Raw genomic sequence first — 18,285 nt, forward strand, 5'->3', positions numbered from 1 at the left:
TTCACTCACACTTAGCCACTCTGCAAGCTACCGGAGCTTTGAAACAGAAATTATATTTCAGTAAGTCCAGTGGACTTAAGTCACTAGACACTTACTTATATTTCAATACCCCTGTGATTAATCTCCGGCAACCTTTTTCAGCCTGTCATGGCCAGAGTAAATATTGGCTCTATGTGAGCTTTCCTCACCCAAATGACTCAGACGTTCTCCTGAGGAGAGGCATCTCAGTAGCTTCCATCCTTCTCACATTTTCATGATCCAACTCATCCTTTGCACTCTTCCATCATTCTGCTGCATTATCCTTAATGCTGAACTTTTCCTCTTCTCCCACCTGTTTGCAAACATCCATCATCCTGAGCATGCACATTGGGCTGCTTTGGTTCTTCACCCAGTCACGACTTTCTGCCAGCCTTCTTGTGTGTCCATGACACCCTGAATCCCAGCAAGAAGTTTTATCACTGCCCCCTCAGCTTGCAGAGAGATGTCACTTCCCCTCCATTTCTGTCCCATGTTGTGCATCATTTCACCCAGCACCTGGTTCAAAGCCACCTTGTCCTCTGTCAAGAGAGACTTCAGTGCATTCACGCTGGTCAGGTCACACCTGTGCTTTCCATTCCTTCACAAGGGCTTTTCTGTCCTGCCAGTGTAGCCTCACTCGTCCTGGTCTCCTTTGTATGTTCTCCCAGTGAAAATGGCCACACAGCTCCTGCCCCTCTCTTTTCAAATCCCCTATGGGGACGAATGCTTGGTATAAAAGTGTCTCCCAGCACATTTTTATTTTAGCTGTTCTTTAACTTTAGGAAGCACTTGTGATCTACTGGAGTCATAGACACTGGGCATTTTCATTATCCTTCTGCCATATGTTGCACTGTGGATGGATATGGGACATGATAATGCTAATATGACAAGAAAACTTGCTGTATTAATAAAAACTGCTGAGGCACAAGGAGTGACGAGAGCTACCTACCCACAGATGTTGTAGATTCTCTCTGTCACATAAAGTCTTCAAATCAAGGCTGAAAGTCTTTTCAAGAGATGATCTATAACTCATCCAGAAGCTATTGGCTTGATGCAGAAATTATCTGGTGAAGTTTTGTAGCCTTTTGTTACATTGAAGTTCAGGCTAGAAGATGGTGATGCTCCCTTCAGGCCTTAAAGTCTTTGACTCCATGGAGCTCATGTTGTTAGTTGGATATGCTCCTTTTCAAACAAACAAACAAAACACAATCTTCACACATAAGAAGCTCCTGATGTCTATTCTAGTTTCCCGTTAAGCATATTTTTTTTCTTTACATGCCAGTGTATTGATTTCTAAATAATCACTGGAGCTACAAAGTACAAGATGACAAGGTGATTATGGCACCTGTCATGGCCATCAGTAAATGCTCTCAGCTGGCAGCTGCTGGCTGAGTTACTGCAGCCCTGAGCAGGACTCTCCATTTCTGTCTGCCCTGAATTATCCTGGTAGTTTCAAGTTGCACCTCTTAACCCCTGGTTAAAATCCTCACCCCACTGAAGTCACAGGGACTTTGGTCAGCAGCACTGAATAGAGCCGGGATTTTGCTTTGCACAACACTTCTTGTGATGTTTTGCTTTTTTCATTGCACCTCATCTCTCCTGACAGACACACCTGTATTTCCCCCACGGTTTGTCTCTGTGGCTGAGCCCCTCCGTTCATGCTGTGTGGAGCACCCAGCTGCTGGGACCCCACCACACCGTGCCAGAAGCCATTCCCCTGCCCTGCAGTTTTTCTGTGGCAAGGACAGAGCCCCTCATGGCACATTTCCCCCAGCATCTTTCAGCTGGAGGCATTGAGCAACTCTGCCCTGCTCAGGGCAAGGGTTTAGACACCAGCCCCATCACATCTGATCCCACGTCCCCTCGCTGACAGCAGGCAGTGCTAGATGGGCAATGGGGCAACACCAGAAGTTTCTTGTCACTCTTTCCCATCCCCTAAAATAAAAGAGAATAATATGAAACAAAGAAATGTTTCCATTTATTTTTCAAACAAGCTTACTATGAGTGCAGGTGTGCTCTTAACTGTTCTGGAGCAACCAAGCTTATTTTTACTCAGCCAGTTTCAGTTGCTTCTATTGATTGATCAGAGAAAAAAAAATAAAATAAAAAAGTGACCAGACAGGAACTACCCCAGGATACAAAAAAGTTTACTAAAATCTGTTCAGCAGAGATAAGATTTAAAGCCAACTAAAACGTAGCAAAGTGAAGTAATGGGACTTGACCTGGACAAACTAAACCAAGTTTCCATGAGCCTTCATAAAGTCTTGCTTGATCCATTTTGCTTGTCGGCCACCTTGGTAGCCTCTTTACTCTAGTACTAATTTGGGGGGCAAGGATGTGCTGCTGTTCTAAATAATGTTCTGTCATATTAATACCACAGGACTTGTGCTAAGTATTTTCTCTTATGCATTGTCCTTTAACTGCGTTAAGTGGTCCCCTTTCTTAGTTTGTGAGGAAGAGGAAATTTGGGAATCCATTTAATGGATTTCTTATCCATTTAATGGATTAATCCTTTCCATTGCCATGTAACAAAATGGTTTGCCTTGTTTAGGGGAAAGCATGAGACTGGGTTTGTGGGGGAAATCCAGGGAGATCCAGTTTTATTCCAGGGCATGGAGCCTTTTGGGAAAATAAAGATACAGGAAAATATTATCAGACCCAGCTTCTGTCCACAAGTGAATATCTATACAGGGGACAGGATACAATAAAAAGGGAAGTATCTAAAACAACTTTCCATCCAGTTGCTGGCTTGGGTTGCATCCTACTGTATCCATCCTTGGTTCCAAGCTTCAAGATTGATCTGAGCTAATTGGTGAGGAACCAGAGAAAAATAATGAGATGTCTAGAAAGCCTGGATTTCTTTGTTCTAGAGAGATGACTGAGGTGAGATACCATCAAGTCTTCAGATACATTTTAAAAATGCAGCAGTGATGAGCTGCCAAATTTGTCCATTTTATTTATTGAGGGTAGGAGACGAGAGGACAGTAGAAGGAACTCTCTAACAATGTGAGAGTGTTAGGAGAGTGTTAGGACAGGATGCCTACCTCATGGGATAGGCATTAGTATAGGAAGACATTCAGAAGACAAACTCCTTCTACTATGGGTGAAATCTAAAGATCAGAACTAGAAAGATAAGTGTTTCATTTTGGTTTTCCTAAAGGAAGCATCCTTGTTTGCCAGGCCCTAAGCATTGACTAAAGAAAAAATTATCTTGCCTATAAAATTTCATCAATAATCTTAAAGTTATAACATGAACATCAAATTATGCTGGGAAACCTAAGCAGCCTGAAGCTCCAGCTCTACGGAGACCTGCCCTTGTTCATGTCCTATGTTGATAATGGTGACAGGTCAAATTTCTCTGCCGTTCACTTTCTCACCGCAGAATCAAGTTTGTGTTTCATACTGGAAGAAGAAATCTATGCAGATAAAGGTCTGGTCTTATGGATTTAGCATAAGCTAAATGAAGCTGGTTGTGAGAGAATTTGGTGTCTTCTGAGCTCTGGCAAATGTGCTTGGCTGTAACCCATCGCAAACAGCACCTGGCCTGGGAGTGCGCCATGGGCTGGATTTAACTTACAGAAGTACTCCTGGTGGGATTTTCCCTCCGTTGCACCCGCAAATTGGTTGGGGTTTCCGAGCTGTGGCACACAAAAACTCTCAAAATGATCTAACAGCATGAGCTCAGGGTGACACCGGGGGCTGCCAGCACGTGTTATGAGCACGGGTGGAAAGAGGCATCCCAGCAAGACGGCACCTGCTGGGGCAGAGCTGCTGGGGGCAGAGGCAGCTATGAGGAAGATGTGGGCTGGTATCACTTCTGATGTGTGGGTCTGGAGCTGCAGCACACGTCCATGGTAGGACGGGGCTAAAAACTGCTTGTGGGATGTGGGGTCACAAGAAAAACTTCCCTGCAGCTGCTCAGCACCGCATCCTGCCTTCCCCTGCATCTGGAGAGCCCACCTCAGCCCCTGTGCTCCAAGAAGGACCAAGAGCGTCCAGTGGCCTCCTTACTCGGAACCCCTTCAGGAGGGATTTTAATTCGTGTAAATGAGTGTTTTTAATTTGTTATACTGGCCTTTATCTCTATTACCATCTCATTTGCTTTTAAACCTAGTTTTACCATCCTGACTGAATTCCATTTGATGCATTAGGAGTAATTCTCTTCCCAAAGGGTTAGACATTTTCTCTCCACATAAAAGTCGCTTATTTTGGATAAAGAGACGATTAGATTTATCTTTAATATTTTAATGGCAGCCAGGATTATTGGGTGGGCAGCCCCGGTTTCGGTTGTTGTTGGGGGATTAGACTCTAATAAACTCTTCAGATTGGGATTTTTTTTCTGTTTTGCACAAAGTACTTGTATTTATTTAAAAAAAAAATTCACTTCTTTTTGAGTCATAAATTCCATTTGCTGTTTCCTATTAGTATTAAATCAAGTTGATTAAATTCGTAGTGACTATTTGCACATATATCTTTTTAATTTTAACATCCACTACATAAAATCTTTAATGGTGCAATTTGAAATACCTGCAACATACATTGCTATTGCTGTTTAAGCAGATGGAAATGAGGATCCCGAGACGGGGGGGGAGGAAGGAGAGGAAGGGATGGAGAGATGGACAGACAGACGGATGTTTAAAAAGGGGTAAATTGGCTCCTCCCATCGCTTGTTTTGGGGAAGATTTGGTGGGTTATAAAGAGTTGGAGTTTGGAAGGAACTCCTTTCCTCTGACAGAAGTCACCAGCATCTCCGGTGAGCAAAAGGAGCTCGCTGCCCTCGCAGGGCCACAAGCCCAGCTCGCCTCCAGCCCTCCCAGCACCGGTGTCCCCAGAAGGAGGCATTTGCTCACAGCTGATGCCTGCAGGACTGGGCTGGTGCCAGCCCAAAGAGTGGGCTCTCCTTTGCCCCCCAGCCCCTGCACCCTGCTTTGGCTGTCATGGATCCCAGTGTAAGGCTAATCGGAAACTTGGTAATAGAATAAAATGTCAGCAAAGTAGAAATCAATAAGTGTTAATGCTCCAGGACTTTCACTGCTAGGCTCCCCTCTCTCGCTCCCCCCTCCCGTGCCATCCTGTCCCTTTGATTTCAGTCCCTTCTCTAATCCCCACCTCATCAGCTCCGGGAAGGGCTGATCTGCAGCAGAAAATCCCTCATTCGGGGCAAAATCAGCTTAATTTGCAGCAATTTGTAGCAGGTCTTTGCTGGGATTTGAGTCTCAAATTATCCCGCGGGTGGGGGCTGCAGCCCCGTGCAATATGGGCAGAGATTTCCCCGCTCCTCCGTCGGCGGAGATTTGTCTGGGGAGTAATTACAGCCCAGAGCGGCCCCCCAGCCACCGCTGCGCCCCTCGGCCCGTGGGGCCTGGCACCGGGCGAGCGGCCGAACACGCAGCCGCCCGGATTAGCAGCATTAGCGGCGGGCGCAGAGCCGCAATTAATCATTTGCTGGTAAATACAAGCAGGAGCCTCCTGCGGCTGCCGGGGCTGGCGGGAGGGGGCCGCTCGGCGTGCAATGGAGCAGTGAGGAAAGGGAAGAAGCGCACCCGGGGACCTTGTGGCCTCGGGACAGGAGATCAGAGCAGGCAACTTTCCTTCCGCTAATGCCGCTAATTACCGGCGGCAGCTCTGGCGTCGACGGAGGAGGGAACCCACGTGCAGGGACCCCCGTTTGCCCTGGGGCCTGCTACCACCAGCAGGTCTCCCATGGAGGTGGACACCAGCAGCTTCACCCAGGCTCCTGGTCAGCAGTCATGGAAATCTGCAGCTCTAGAGAAAAAGAGCGGGGACCAAGGGAAGCCCTAACCATGATGGCACGTGTTAGACCAGGTGCTCCCTGACCAATAATGTTGATAGGAAGGTAGAAAGATGAGGATTTCCGGGCACAGGGCTCAGCTGCAGGGAGAGGGCAGGGTCTGGCCATCAGGCTGGGTTCACAGAAAACATCTCTTGCCACACAGGCTCCGTGTCATTTCCAACAAGATGACAAAGTCGGTGGGTGGAGGTGGCTTTGGTCGTCACTACACATTTCACTGTCATTTTAGCACATCCCTTGGCAGTATGTGACCTTCTCGTTTTAAACAATAAAATTAGCTTGATGTAAAATCGGAATTACACCCATTAAATGAATTACAAACCGACTAATTAGTGGTTCTGAAAATTAAATAGGGAATCACCCACCAGTGGAGAAGCTTTGGAGACGGGTTGCCGAGAGATCATTTCCTGGTCCATACCGCTGCGTGACGTCTTTGTAGCGACTCCGAAGAAAATATGAAATCAATGCTGGTAACGATTCCTACTTGACATAAAAATTGGTGGTGTGATAAATAATGATAGGAGCAGGTCAGTTATACCAAGCAATCTGGATCACTTGGCAGGCTTTGCTCATTTGAACAATATGTGATTTTAATATAGCCAAATGCAAGATCATATATCTCCGAACAGAAAATGAAGGTCACAGGATGGGGATGCTGTCATGGGAAGCAGTAGCCGGGAGGAGGATGTAGGAGATGTGACAGATAATAAAAGCTAAACGTGGATTTTTGGTGTAATCCGCTGCATCATAACTATGCACTTCCTGAATGTATAGGCAAAAAAAAAATAATTAAATACCTAAATACCAGGATGGAGATAGTATTGGCCTCCCAAGACCACAGCAAATTAATAGTGTCCATTCCTAGTGTCCGGACTTCCAAAAATAACACCAAAGAACTGGAAACTATTCAGACAGGAGCTTTAGGAGCAATCTATGGGATGGAAAACCAGCTGTAGTGAGAATGAAGAAGCTCAATCTATTCAGCTTGTTAGGAGGAAAATTAGAAGGTGGCTTGGTCACCCTTTGTAAGTCATTAGGAGAGATGCTTTCTGAGGGTGGAAGGTTCTTTAATTTATTAGACAAAGATGTAACAGGATTCAGCACTGGAAGGTCAAGCTAACTAATTCATAATTAAATTAATTAATTTAATTAAATATACAAATTAATATAAGGCCTGGATTTTTAACAGTGAAGATAATTAATAGAGTAGGCCAGACAGTTTTTAAAGAGCTTCTTGTTGGAAAAAGCTGATGGAAATGTTTGGGGGTTTGACAGAAAAATAGATAGTTTCTTATAGAAATTCCTACAGCAATATATTTTGAAACAGTTTGTTTTAGAAAATTGTTCTGAAATGTATTTTCTCATGTTAATTTATGCATTCTCATTTTATATCATTGTACTATTATCACACTGTATCATGACAAATCGTTGAAATCTATTTTCATTTTAATTTTCAAACCGCTAAGCGCGTTCACTACATAGTACTGAGAGAATACCAAATTGATGTAAAATTCCATCATTATAACAGAGCAGAGGATCTTCGTGCTGCCAAAATTGTGAATTATTTCATAGGGAATGAAGTTTCTGATGACTTTAATGATTCTAAAATATAAACTAGGAGTCAACTAGTTCAGCTGTCCATCGTGGTTTGCTGCCAGCGATAGGTATGTGTGTACTGCGGGCAGTGCCTCTCATCTGCTGACCTGTCAGCACGAAGTGCAAGGCCAGTACAAAATATGACACAAACAAAGTTATAAGACAGCACTTTAAAGTTACAAAGTTAATTCTTGATGGAGTGAAAATATTTTAAAATGTTAAAATTTCCCACAGCATCAGGAAATCTGATTTACAGCTGCCTCTACTATACAAGCACTGAACCTCTTTACCTAAGCAATGTTCTTTCGGTTTTAAGCTTTCTAAGATGCATGCTTCAGCATGGACAAAATTGACAGGTTTGGCACAAGAGTCTGTCTGGATTCAACATTTTGGATCTAGGGTGCACTCTGGATTCAAGGATGCCAGCATTGCTATGCTTTGCGTTGGGCAGGGGTCTTAGGGGATGCACATCGGTGTTCTTTTGGACGAAGCTGGATGGGAAGGTGATGGAGCCCTCCCCAGCACACTACAGCTGCAAAGAGGTGTTCAGTCCATGGAGACAGAGAAGAGCTAATTCAAAGAAATCACCCCATATACCTATCATGGGATGCCAGGTGTCCAAAACCAACTGTTTCAGATCTCCTCTTCTTTCACTGTGCTAGGGCTGGTATAGCTAGGGCTGCTGTCGATGCTTCCTGGCCTCCTCTAATGAATTAATAACCTGTGGAGCAGGCAGAGACACAAAATGCTGTACTGAAGCCACCAATCCAACACAGAGTGCACTCATAGGAATTTGGATTGCAGGGACAAAGCCAAAAGTTCCCTCAGCCAGGTGACCCCATGACGGTGTAATCAGGTGATACCATGAAAGCCCACCTTCTGGTCAGCATGGATTTCTGAAAACACCACAGTCTCACTGTCCAGGCTCTTTACAACCCTCCCTGGAAGAATTAACAGTCTGGGAGAAGGCAAGCCTCTCTCAGTGCTGCTGCTGTGATGACACGTGTGACTGTGGTGGCTGCTTCTCCAAAGCCACCAAGGGAAGTTGCTCAGACACCACAGGGACAGGTACAGCTCTGCACTAAGTATCTGCACTATCCACATCTCCTGAACAGTGGGAGGGAGCTCCCCATGAAGCTGGCAATGACCAAATGACCCAGATGAGAAATGGCTTTTGGTCTGTCAGGCAGATGTGGAGCTGAAGGAACGAGCTAGGACATTGGCATGGTTGTTAGATGAGGATGGGCTGAAGAAACACCAAAGTACAAAGTACTCTCCTTGTGCTATGGCACTGCCCTTGGTCTTCAGACTCCCAGCAAAAACCTACATGGAAAAACAAAGCTGAACATCACTCAGGGCTTTACAACACACTCTTAGATTTGCTGTAAATGAACATCCTTTCCCTGAAAACCTCTTTAACAACCATCAGCACAAACAGCTTCAAACTGAAGTTCCTCCAGAGGTTAATAACCATTAGAAAAACACATACCAGAACCCTGATGGAAACAGTGAAAGAATGGGGGAATAAACAGGTACAGTGTGTTAAGGGGTTGATTTTGCTTCCAGTTCACACATCGCCTGACATAAATCTAAACCTGGGAAAATTAACATTAGAGAAATATTTCAGTAATCTCTTTAACTTTGAATCTCTGCAACAGAAATACCAAGGTGCATAGCACTTTCATGTGGGCTTCAGAGATGGAGTTATAAAACAAATCAAGACACTTTTTTCAAAATATAAAGCATTAATATACCTTCACTACCTATGGCTTGTCTTGCATTAACCTGAGGGGCAGAATTGCTACCTCTCCTCGTATTATCATATTGAGTAATACTCATAGAAGCCAACGGAACTACTTGTGAGTAAAATATTACTCAAAAAGTAAGACTATCAAAGCCAAATCATATGTAAATAACATCCTTCAAAGCCTACTGAACACATCTCCTAGCTACAGAGCGCTAACATTTTAATTATCAAAATACAAAAATGCTCACTGCAAAACCCCAAGAGTCCAAAGTTTTTGAATTAAGTCCATAAAAAATAAATATATTAGGTTGAAAATTACGGAAGGTTTTAAATAATGTATTAAGCTTCTTTTTTTGAGCACCAGAATGCCTCCAGTTTGTGTTGTCAAACCCTCTTCTGCAGCATTGTTGGTAGAAACACTTTCTATTAAAAGCTGAAATGCTCTTGTAATCCCTTGATTCAGAGAGCTGGCTCATCATGAAAAACCACAAATACAGTGAGATGCAAGAAAACATTGTATAGTTTGGCAACAACATAGAAATTGTAATTAAAGAATTATTTTGCTTGCAGTGACCTGTAAAAGAGATACGTTACCTTAACAAGATCATGATCAGCTTCCTTTGGAGGTGGCAATCCACCCTGAACTAAAAAAATATGGGCCCTGTAATTCCAGCACTCACACAGCCTAGCTCATCCTATTTGCAAATATGTTTGAGGGTCAGGGTAGATTTTGCAAAGGAAAAAAAGAAGGTAATTGAGCCAGACTGCATGTTACTGAAACAACAAAGTAAATCTTCGCATTTACATTTGTATTAACAAATGGATATAAATGGCAGGGCAATATAAACTGTACACATTTCATAGAAAATTGTTTCTATTACTTTTAAAATGGCTCTTTTCTGTTTTTGTTTTTGATGCTAACTTTGTGAAATGTTTGCTGGCTGTTGGTGCAGCTGCAGCTTTAACTAAGTTCTAACATCAAAGTCCTTTCTGTCTAGAAATGTATTCCTTTGCCAAAGAAATAAAAGATGCCTTAAAGGGTAAAACAACCTCCAACAGCCACTACAGTGCTAGAGAGACCTCAGCAAAATGATCTGCAGCCCATCATATGTTGTTTTCTGTCCAGGTTTTGGACCTTTTGTCTCTCCAGCCTCTGTACCTCCTCAGTAGGGGCAGCTGGGGTTACCCTCTCCAGCTGCACGAAGCCACTCCAGTTACCTGCAAATTCAGCAGTTCCTGTAACACTGGCAGCACAGTCTATACCTAAGCTAAGAAAGTCTGTAATAATTAAAAAGATGGAGAATGGATCAACATAGCACTAAAAGAAATACCTTCTTAAAGTTTTCTTTGACTACGTGGTATAGGAGATTACAAAAACACCAGCACACAAAGTGTTATTTATATCAAATGATTTGTACTGAATTACATTCATAGGATGCTCAGATGCCATGGTAATGAACACAGCATAAATATGTGCAAACACTTTCATGCACAACACCGCTCCATCTGAAAATTTTGGAGCCTCTGCTGTTCTTGGGCCTTCTTCCTTCCCTGTTAGCTCACACCTCTCCGCAGCACAGCCATGTCTCAGCCTTGAATTTGTGTGCAAGTGCTGCTCAGCCTGCTCCCAATCGCGCCAATTTCGATGGTTCTGGCCAGATCATAGTACGGGCATGGCTTGGGAGTATGGGTGTAAACTGATGGTGGAGGAGCACAGGAGCTGGCTGAGGTGGTGCAGCAGTCCCTGAGAAGGGCCCCATTTGTGGGCTGCTTTTGTGGGAAGAAGTACTTACTGCAGATGGCCTAGTGATGAGAAGAGAGAAGGGTGGACCTACAGGTGTGAGCAGTGCTCTTACGGGCAATGCTTGAAGGGACAGCAGAGCTTTTAGCTCAGAAACAGGGCAGCAGGGAAGAGAGATTCATCCACACAGTGAGCCAACACTGAAGGATCGAATATCTAGTACCTCGGAATGTGTAGATGAGTCCATGATAGTGAGTATGTTTGGCTTTTCAGCTTCTTTTTTCTTGTAAAAGAATGCTTCTCAAAGCCACATCTGTAATTATCATTGCCCACATACACCAGCATCTGTGCTGAACTAGGTGGTAATTTGACTTAAGTTGTTAACTGATAATTTCAAAGTCATATTAGGAAATTACTTGAAAGAAACAGTCTGCTCCTGCTCAACAATGAACATCAGCAAATGACTTCTTTTATTCTCCTTGTTCTAGTTTACAAGAGGAGCTTTGTGTTATTCATCTTTATGCCACTGCAAGTCAATAGCAAGTGATGGAGGCTCTCGCTGGGAGCCCCAGTTGATGTAGGTGGGTCACAGCTGGGAGGAAGCTCTGGTAAATATGGCATGGGACAGCGGAGGAGACCCACAGAGTATTTGGGTAGCATGGTATTATATTTTTTGTATTTTGCATTTTTTGAGAGGAAAGAATATCACTGAAAAACAAACCCATGAGTTTCCTGGAAGTCTGGGCATGCCTCTCCAGGGATGCTGGTCTGACACCAGGGGGGCTTGGGGGCTTGCTGCTGGTTCTTCCTGGTGCAAAAGAAGGAGACGGGGACAATTTGCTTCTTATGGTTTTATTAAATGCAACACACTGTAGAAATCACTCTGCACAACACCAGAAGACATAGGGAGGGAAGCCCAAAAAGAGTCTGGATTTGGAACCATTAGAAAAAAGGCAGAGGTTCCAAAATTATTTAAGAGAAAAGTGAGAGTATAAAGGCACATCATTATCATGGCTTGAAAGACAGGACCTTAATGCAGATGAAAGCTTTTGTTGGTCGGCCCCTGGCAGAACATCCCCAGCTAGGCGGGTGTATCAGCGGCTGGGGGGGCTTTAACTCGGTTGACGTAGGCTCGTATAATCGGGAAGAGAAAGTGGAGAGAAGGCACAGGAGGGATGGAGACAAAGCAAGAAAAAGAAAGAAGAGAGAGGAGAAAGAGGAAAGAAAGGACAGAGAAAAGGGAAAAGGAGAAAGAGAGAAAATTGACGGGGGGGGGCGAAGAGAAATGGGGAAGGAGAGCAAGCGAGACTATTTCTATAATTACTGTGGATTGGCTCGGATTAAGGGCAACTAGCTGTCTCTTGGTTTTTCCTTTTTATATAACAACTAATCTCCTTCTAATCAGTTATTATTAAATTATATTCCATTTTTAATTCATTCACAGATCATTGGTGGCACAATTCGGACATCTGGACAGATAATTGAATAGAGATAATTTATGTAAATGAGGAACAGTTGTGTACAGAGGTGGGGGAGGGGATATTTGGGCTCCTGAGGCCGGCGACCTAATGAGGAGCCTCCAAGAGCTGCCCCCGCTCCCTGGGAGGACCCAGGTGCAGGGGGAGATGCTGTGGATATTTGGATATTGTATGCTGGATATTAACACATGTACAAGAGGGCATCGTGCCCGAATGCTCTCACTTGACCCAAGGGACCAACCTGTATCAAACATCGCTTCTCCCGAGGGTCAAGACACTGGCCAAATCGCCAGCCAGCTGCCAAACCTAGAACATCATGCAGACCTCATCCTAACCCTGGGGACTATTACATAGAATCATAGAATGGCCTGGGTTGAAAAGGACCTTAAAGATCATCTAGTTTCAACCCCCCTGCTCTGGGCAGGGTTGCCAACCATTAGAGCAGGCTGCCCAGAGCCGTGAGTGTTTCTTACTCCCCAGATTGCCTCTGTGCTCTTTGACAGAGATGGTCAAATCCGTCATTGCCTGTCCTGAAACCTGAATTCATGTCACAAGGGAAAAACTTGTCATGTAGCCTTCAAAGAGAGCCATCACGATCAAAGTAAGAGTTGAGCACCACAGAGGATCTGGACTAAAACACTGTGTCAGCAGCAGTAGGAAAAAATATCCCCCAAACTTCTGCTTATTATCATCTATATGGGAACTATAAGAATGCGTGAATCTGGAGCCGATAATGTGTCAATGTCATCAGACAATAATGTGTCAATGTCATCAATTCCATCAGGAACATCTGAAGTGCAGGGAGCCCACATTGAGCAATTTCCCATTCTCGTCAGAGGGGATCTAGTCAACAGGCTCAATGAGCCTAGGGCAAAACTCACCTTACCTGGAAATAACTGCCCATGCTGAATTAGAGAAATTACATCTCCATTGCCTTTATTTACAAGATCGGTATTGACCATAAAGGTAGTCCATGAGATTATTATTGACTACGAAGGTACTCCATGCCTAGCTCTGGTGTAGGCATCTGAAGTTAGGTGAGATGGATCCCACCCTAAGGGAGAAGATTTTTCTGCTTTTGCAGTAATGGAACAGCACAAATGCATATTCCTGTGCTCCAGAATGATGGTGAAGATTAAAAACAAGTTCTTGCTTGGGGCTGCAGTTGTATTATTTTTCTGCTATCTTTGCATACCACAGAGCTAGGTGCTGAAGAAAAAAGCATGATAGATAAATTTATCTTCCAAAGGGGGAAAAGAATGCTGGACTCAATTGCTATGGCAAAAATCTAATTTCCGTCACTCTGTCACAACAGGAAGAATTTTGCTGTGCATACTGAATTGTCTTAGCATTATGGAACTGTTAGGGAGCACCACGGATGCATTCAACTTGTGGGAAAACTACTCACAAGATTTGTTTGACAAAATAAATTCAGGTTGAATTGCCAAGGACACAATCCAAATGAAATTAAACTGGTTCAAGTGACCTTCTTGCCCAGTGTCTGAAATACACTGGGCTTTGTTCAGCTCTGTGGTTCATTTTGTTCTTTTACTGTTGTTGGTTCTTTTACTATCTTTAGTAAATTCACTTTTCAGGTCTGTTCTTGAACTTCTAATTAGCAAAACATGAAATTGCCCTGGGAAAATTATTGTGAATTTTCAGATAGAAGTTATCAATGAGAATGAGAATGCAGCCAGATGACTGTAAATAACAGGCTCTGAGCATAACTGCCAGGCAGGGACAGAACCTCTCCAGCTAGAGGAATTTAAGTCTGCCCTTCTTAAGGTCTTAATAAATGATCAAGAAAGCAGCCCGAGCTGCATATTAATGCCACTTGCAGATAGTACAGAGTTGGAAAAATTTGTGTCATTGGGGAACAGAACCAGAATGCTGTGGCAAAGAGAACACAGATGACACGACATAGATGACTCAGCAAACTGTCATAGGGGAAAAACTCCAGATCCAAAACTATTTCTGAGAGACAGACAAATGTACAGTGAGAATGGCTGAAAATAATAAGAGTTTGGTGTGATAGCAATGCACATTTGCAATATTAGAAAGCTCTAAATAAGATTGAGACAGGTACGTGTTCAGAAACATGACATTGAAGAGCAGCCCATTAATGCTATATTGCTGTAAAGGTAAGATTCAAATTTTCTGTGCAGATTAACACATTTGTTTCTTTAAAGAAATACCAACAAACTGCACAGATTCTAGAGAAGAGGCAAGAAAATGAATGGGAATTTGTGGATTTGGTCTGCAAGCCATGCGTAGACGTGCCTGACTTCCTTAAGTGATAACTAAGAGGAGGGGAGTAGCAATCCCTCTGATGGATCCTGGAGAAGGCATCTGCACTGTGGTAACTCTTATACCAGGTACCATGTCGTGTCCCCACACTCCTCACCTACCTGCCAACCTCTGACATTTTCCTGCAGTCTTCTGTGTCTTTCCTGATACTGCTCTTCCTTAAGCATACTTGGTGGTGCTTAATGTTGTGGGGCCTCAGAACATTTCTCCTTGTGACCATTAAGCCATTTTGGCTGCTGCTAATTCCAAGTTCCCTGTAGTCTGTTAGCAAAGGACTATCACATTTTTTGTTTGTTTAATTGTATTTTAAAATATTCATACCTTTTTTCTGCTGTAGTGGAAAAGCTTCTTAAGAAAGGAGCTGTGCTTCCTAAGTGTATCCACTTTGGAGTAGTGCATTCCCTCTGCAAACTTATTCAGTAGCAAAACCTTCTTGACATTTATCTCCATTTCATCTCCAGTTTCATTCACTTCATCATGGACTTAGTCAACTGCATATTCCCACAGGAGCAGGTGGGCCGTGATGAAAATGCAGACTCGGACATAATTGACTCTGAGAGAGCTTTGAAGACCAGAGCTAATATCCTGGCTTGGCAGGCAACGAAATGTGAGACTCATCACAGATGCTGGAACAAAATGGTGAGCTGCTCACAGTGGCCTGAAGAAAGATGGAACCTGGGAACGTGTCCACCTTTCAGCCTAGATTAAGGTCGAAATGTGTCCAAATTAAGTTCCAACACATATCCGGCCTCTTCCTGATCCTTCTCAAGGTCCATCACTCATCCCAAAAGAAAGTACAAAATGCTCCTCAGACAGGCAAGGCTGTATGGAGCAGAAATGCACAGAGCCAAGGAAAGAAGGTGACAAAGGACAAACATACGGATTGAAACATACAGATTGAAAGAATACGGGAACAGAGGGAAGTGAGCAAGGAAAATCCATTGCTTGAGGTGGACACTCATTCCAGCAAGATAGATTTCTACCCTGAAAAGATTTCCCAAAGGAAAAGTTGCAGAAGTAGGTACCTCCACTAAGGTATCTAGAGAACTTATAGTAAGTCTTCAAGCCATTGCTTGATTTAGACTTCCTAGCAGGGAGGAGCAGTACAAGCATTCAAATTCAGATATCTGGTGGTGACAGGGAGGCAGATAATCACACCACTGTTTTAACTCTAGCACCAAATAGTTGGTGTGGCAGTGATCTGGGTAGCATGCCCCTCCCTTTTCTTTTAGTGACATCCCAGAATGTGGGGGTAGGGCCCATCACTTTGTTCATCTCAAGGGTTCGGTTGTCTCTCAGGTCTCCATCCTGTTATCCTTCCTAGTTAGTAAATATCCATTGGTGTGTTAGTGAGGAGAGCAGTGATGTGGTCATCAAACCACACAATGCCAAAACTGTGCTGAGAACACCAACCAGAGTCTCACCAGTGCTGATTAGAATGAAAGACAATTTCCAGAGGTCTTGACAGCTGTAGTCTTGTTTATTCCTCACAGTATGAGGTATGCTTTTTGCATCAGCATAATATTTTTGACTCTTTTTTGGAAGAATTGCAGCCTAACAAGTTCTTTTCCAACTCCTGTTTATACTTTTTTTTTTCTTTTCTGCATCACTGATATTCTTTGCATGGTTTCTTACTGACTTTCACCTATGTTTTTTTCAATCACTTTCCCCATTTGCCAACATAATTTTGAATGCTAAGCCTATCCTCCAGTGTACTTAAAGCACCTTCCAGTTCTGTGTCTTCCTGATGTGCCCACTCTCTTCCGTCATCCACGTTGTTAATTAAATCACTGTATGGAACCAGATCCAGAATAGATCTTTGTGGAGCATTTCTCAATACATCCTTTACCACTGAAGACTATTTGCTAAGCATAGTTTTCTAACTAATTTTGTACCTATCTAACTAGTTTCTGGTAATTTATATTCTTCTAGCTTACTTATAAAGATTTTTTTTTTTAAAGGAGACTAAACAGCTTACTGAAGTCAAGATACAAAACACCTTGTGTTCCATCTTTATCTACAAGACCTGTTGCCTTTCCACAGGAGAAAATGAGAGTAACTAACTGGAAGGGACTGATCCTTGACAACTCTATGCTGAATGCAATTGACTGTCCAACTTTTTCTTTGAAATAACTTTCAAAATAACTTGGATATTTATTTCAGAATTTTTCATGGGAATGGTAATTAAGCTGATCAGTCCAAAATTACCCAGCACCTTTCTCTTTGCCTTTTAAAGAGTAATGTCTGTTTTGTCCTTTTGTAGTTTTCCTGTACAACTACATCTTTACAAGTTCTGGAAGACAGCCACTAGTGATTCTGAGGCTGCTGTAGCCAAATTTCTAAGTACCTACAATGAAGCTCTTTACACCCAATAAATCTGAATGCATCTAACTCAGTAGTATGACCTCTACTATATTCTTCCCTTAGTTTAAGCCAAGATCTTACCTCTTTATCACTGTTATTAGTTTCACTAATATTATCCTCTGTCAATAATTTTCACTCCCTGTTGAGCAGTGATCCAATATTTTGCTTAGTCTTCTTCTTGCTACTAATGAATTTACAGAATGACTTCTTGTTCCTCTGAATGATCCTGCTGCTTGCAAACTTATTTTTATGCTTCGTCTTTTAGATTATGTTCTTGCATGCTCCTGGTGTTCCTTTGTACTCATCATTTTTGCTCCAACCTACTCATCTTCTGCATCCTTCCTTCACTGGTGTGAGGTCATGAGGAAATCATGACTTAAACAGGCTCTTTTAAATTATTTTTTTCTATTTTATCAGGAAACAACCTCCTCTGGAGCAGAAGAGGACAAGTGGCTCAGATAAATAAGGCTGGTTCTGCATAACCTTGTTGTTCCAGTGAACGGAGGTTAAAGAGTAGGTTGCAGGTTGGCATTTGGATGAGGAGACGGCAGAGGTACGGAAATGCAGCAGAGCTGTTTTTTCCACAGTCGTGTTGGTTATCTAAGCAACTATTTAGAATGCTATTAAAGATCATGACTCTAACTTCAGCGAGATTCATGTGAAGGCAGTGTATGCTGGATCCTTACTCTCGGCACCCTGCTACTCCAGTCTGGGTGAATCTGGTTGGTCTGAACCTTCCTCAGTCCACCAACAGTGCCAGGGCAGTGTGAGGGATATGAGACTGTGCTTCTGTGCTGCAAGCAGTCCCTGCTCTGCAAGGCACCCAGGGATATCACTGGGACCGTGTCACCTCTTGCTAAGCCACCACCAAACCCTCCTGTATGCCTGCTCCTCCTGCACCCAACCTCAGCAGCGCAGAGGGCAGAACACGCAGGCAGAGGGCTGTCCCCAAAGCTGCCCTGTGCCTGTGCCTTCTCCAGCATCCCAGCCCTGCTCCCCTTGCCTCTTTTATAGCCCACCTTTTGTCCTGACAACAGGTCCTCCTCCTCCTTGCATCATGGGGGCCTATGCAGACAGCTCCCCTCCCCACGCTCCTCATTAACACCCCTCCAAACAGGCACAGACACCACCAGCAGCTCCTTTCCCCTCCAATCCCCTCCCCTTCCCTTCCATAATCTATCTACATATTAAAATGAGTTTGTCCCTGATTTACATGCGTAAG

This window comes from Anas acuta, chromosome 5 (genome assembly GCF_963932015.1).
Source record: "Anas acuta chromosome 5, bAnaAcu1.1, whole genome shotgun sequence".
NCBI lineage: Eukaryota > Metazoa > Chordata > Aves > Anseriformes > Anatidae > Anas > Anas acuta.